This window comes from Macadamia integrifolia, unplaced genomic scaffold (genome assembly GCF_013358625.1).
Source record: "Macadamia integrifolia cultivar HAES 741 unplaced genomic scaffold, SCU_Mint_v3 scaffold94, whole genome shotgun sequence".
Lineage (NCBI taxonomy): Eukaryota > Viridiplantae > Streptophyta > Magnoliopsida > Proteales > Proteaceae > Macadamia > Macadamia integrifolia.
The window spans coordinates 251813-255828 of record NW_024870588.1 but is presented as its reverse complement, the minus strand read 5'-3'; the positions used below and the strand labels follow the sequence as shown (position 1 = coordinate 255828).

General features: G+C 37.1%; 1 non-coding gene across 1 annotated transcript; it reads right to left on the bottom strand.

Annotated features, from left to right (window-relative positions):
* Positions 1–1706: 1706 nt before the first annotated feature.
* Positions 1707–1813, bottom strand: LOC122070539. Its single transcript, XR_006137821.1, has one exon. It is a non-coding gene; the product is annotated as a small nucleolar RNA R71 (small nucleolar RNA).
* Between the last annotated feature and the right edge of the window lie 2203 nt (positions 1814–4016).

Here is a 4016-nt window from a genome sequence, read left to right as displayed (position 1 = left end):
TTAAGCAATTGAAGTTATAATTTTCAAGTTCTAGTTCTAGGCTTAGTTCTAGGTGACAAGAACAAGTTATGGAGCATGTCATTCAAGTTTAATTTTTTTTTTCAGATTTGTTTTCTCTAGTACTAGAAATTTCAGATTTGGTTTATTCTAGATCTGGTTTTTAGTACTGGTAGTATCTCAAATCGATCAAGTTTTCAGTTCAAGGGTTGAAGTTCAAGTAAGTAGGTTCTTTTAGTAGTCTTCTCTCCCCCCTCTTATTCCTTCTTCTGACTACTCTTTCTTTCTTAATTTAGGATTTTAATTTTAGTCGTTACATTATTGTTATCCCTTTCCCCCAAGGTCCATGGCTAGTGTATGTGTTGGCTTTGCCCCTCCTAGTCATAGAGCCATCATTTTATTGTTTTTTTATTTTAATTGCCTCCCTTTCCCTAAAGCCAAGTAGAATAACCCTTGTAAGAGTGACTCTCTGGTTAAGTAGGGAAGCTCATATTATGATGCATCCCTCTGGCTAAGTAGAGAAACCTACTTGCGAGTCTCTCTCTAGTTTTATCCCCTTTCTTTTACTTTTTTTTTATTTCAACATTTTTTTCCTTCATTGTTTTTTAATTGCATGGGGTGTTTATTTTCAGTTATTTATTTATTTAATTTTAATTATATGGCTTGCGTATTTAAATTCTTAGATGACGAATGGTTAGGACGTTATTTTAGATACATATGTTTAGGACGGTAGTTAGAATTAGATCACAACCATTAATCGGTTCACTTTCGCATTATTAAAAGAAGTAAAAAAAAAAAAAAGTGGTTGCTCTCCCTGTGTTCGACCCGTAGCTACACTGATCTGTACGCTTGCGGTTACATTTTAAAATCTCAAACAAGTTTTTGGTGCCGTTGCCGGGGAGACAGTTCCATGTTATTTTTCGTTTTCTTTTGGTAAATTGGAGTGCTTTGTTTGCTTTGTTTTGTTTTTCCTTTTCTTTTATTGAATTCCTAAGAATAACAACTTGCAATAATAGTTGTATCGGTGGAGGTCGCCAAGCCTCATAGTATGATAAATACAGGTTTTGCCCTGTAGCAGTACCTCAGGAATTGATCTGAGCAACCCCGGATCCCTGTCGGTAACCTCCTAAAAGGCCAAAAAAAAAAATAATAATAATTAAAAAATGTTTTTTTCTCCATTCTTTTGTGCTTGTCTTACTCTAGTTGTGGGTAGTTTTCTATTGCATGAGTGTTAAGTGGGTACGTAATATTAAGAATAAGTTAGAAAGAAGAGATCCAACAAGTAGTGACATAAACATTTGCTCTCTTTAAAACCCTTCAATATAGGAGACCAACAGCAAAACCCTCCACTTAAATCTCTAAAAGATAGGTTCTACCCTGCTAGAGCAGCCCAACCTTCTTGTATAGTTGTACCACAAGCCCAGGGCAATAATTTTGAGCTCAAATCTCAGTACATCACTATGTTGCCCCACTTTCATGGGCTGACCTCTGAGGATGCATACCTATTTCTAAGAGAATTTGAAGAGATATGTGTTCTAATTAAGATCCAACAGATTTCTGATGATGCTGTTAAGCTTAGAATCGTCACGTTTGCATTGAAAGACCAAACTAAGAAGTGGTTGTATGTGTTATCCACAAATTCCATAACCTCATGGGAACAATTCATAGTTGTCTTCCTTAAGAAGTTTTTCCCAATTCACACGACCAATAAGCTTAGAAGTGATATCCTTTAGTTTAAGCAAAAGCCTAAGGAGTCCTTTTCCAAACTTATGGAGAGATTCAATGAACTACTCCAAGAATGCACTCACCATGGCCTAGACTTATGGCATTGATGTCAAACAATTTATGAGAGTATTGATTACCCAACTAAAAAAATGATAGAGTTTATGTGCCCTGAGGGATTCACATCATTTGCAGATGAAGGAAAGGCATGAGAATTCTTACTGGACTTAGCTGACAAAACCCGTGAGTGAGAATCAACCCAAGAGAGTGAAAGAAACATAAGAGGGAAATGATATTTTGTGGATGAAATAGTAACCAAGGAAGTCCATTTGGATAGCCTAATCAAGAGGATTGAGGCTATTATTCCTAGAGAGCCATCATCAGTCAATTTGGTTAAGATTTGTGCTTGATGCCAGTCCCCTGGACATGTCATAGAAGAATGCCTCAACACCTCTGGGTGTACTTCTAATGATAGTGTTAATGCCTTATACCAGAATAATCCATATAGTAACACCTACAATCCAGGATGGAGAAATCACCCAACTTTCTTTTAGAATCAGGGCAACCAAGCAATGCCTTCAAATTTCTATAATCAAGGTTAACCTGGATCCCAAAGGCCTCCCTTTACACAACACTCTTTTTCCCAAAATACTTTTCTTAGGTCAAATGTAGGACCTCAGGTTAGTTTTCTTAGGGCCCCTCTCCGATCATCTTATCAGCAACCCCCTGGGTTTACCAACACTGGAGAGGCAAGTAGAATAAGTGACTTAAAAAAAATATGGCCCTCCTCATGATAAGCCATCAAAATGTTACGAGAGAACTCACCAGAGTTGTCTCAATTATGCGTGAGAGGGAGAAGGGAACTTTACCTAGTCAACCAGAGCCTAACCCTAGGCATCATTAGGCTGTTAGTTCACAAGCATCAACTAATGCACCACTGAATATAGTACAAAGTCAGACCCAACAATGGCCCTCTAACCAATGTAATGTTGTTTATGCCCTTAGGAGTGGTAGAGAGTACCAACAGAGTGTTCCTAAATCTTCCCCATATATTATTCCTGTTAACTCTCCTTCAGTTGAGGGCACAAGTGTGCCTCTTGTTCCAAGTTTATCTGATGAACCTAAAGATTCTTCTAAAACTAAATATGATTTGGTTGAGGAAACCAAAAATGATTCTTCCGAAAAAGGGCAAATCCCTAACAGTCCTTATGTTCCTCCTATCCCATTCCTAATCACTTGGTAAACAAAAAGAAGACTGCTTCCATGAATAAAATTTTAGAAGTCTTCAAAAAGGTAGAAATGAACTTCCCTCTTTTGGATGCTATATCCCAGATCCCCGCCTATGCAAAGGTACTGAAAGATTTATGTACTCACAAACGCATTACTAGTGTGCCCAAAAAGACGTTCTTAGCAAGTAACATTAGTTCCATAATTACTCAGCCTATAGTAGCCAAGTATAAGGATCCAGAGAGCCCTACCATAGCTTGTGTCATAGGCAACACCTATATTGAGCATATTGTACTTAACCTTGGCGCAAGTGTGAATCTTTTACCTTACCATGTGTACAAGCAACTAGGATTGAGAGAATTGAAAGCCACTAGAACTACTCTTAAGTTAAAAGATAGGTTTGTTAAGATTCCTAAAGGGATGTTTGAGGATGTCTTACTAAAGGTGGGGGAATTTATTTTCTCTGTTGATTTCATTGTGTTAGATACCAAGTCCTTCTCAACCAAAGATGAAATCCTAAAAATTCTAGGAATACCATTCTTGGCTACCAGTAATGCATTAATCAATTGTTGGAATGATTTTTGAAGATTATCTTTTAGCAACCAAACTGTTGAGTTTAACATGTTTAGGATAGGCAAACAATCATATATGGAAGAAGAGATCAATATGCTTAAGATTTAACTACCAACTTTGATATTAATTTTGATTCAGAATTCTAAGAGTGTATAGATGAGTTGGATGATGATAGTGAAACTTTTTTTTTCTAAAGTCTTAAGTCTTCACACATTTGTGGAGCCCTTAGGACCCCTTTTCAATTCCATTTTCAAACCTTCCATAGTTGAGCCCCCTAAGCTAGATCTTAAGGAGTTGCCATCTAATTTGAGGTATACTTTCCTAGGGCCTGACTAGACTCTTTCTGTAATAATTTCTTCAAATTTGACTTCTAGCCAGGAAGAGGAGTTACTTAAAGTGTTAAAAGATAATAAGGAAGCCCTCGGTTGGACCATGGCTGATATCAAGGGTATAAGCCCTTCCATTGTGCAACATCATATACATCTTATAGAGGATTC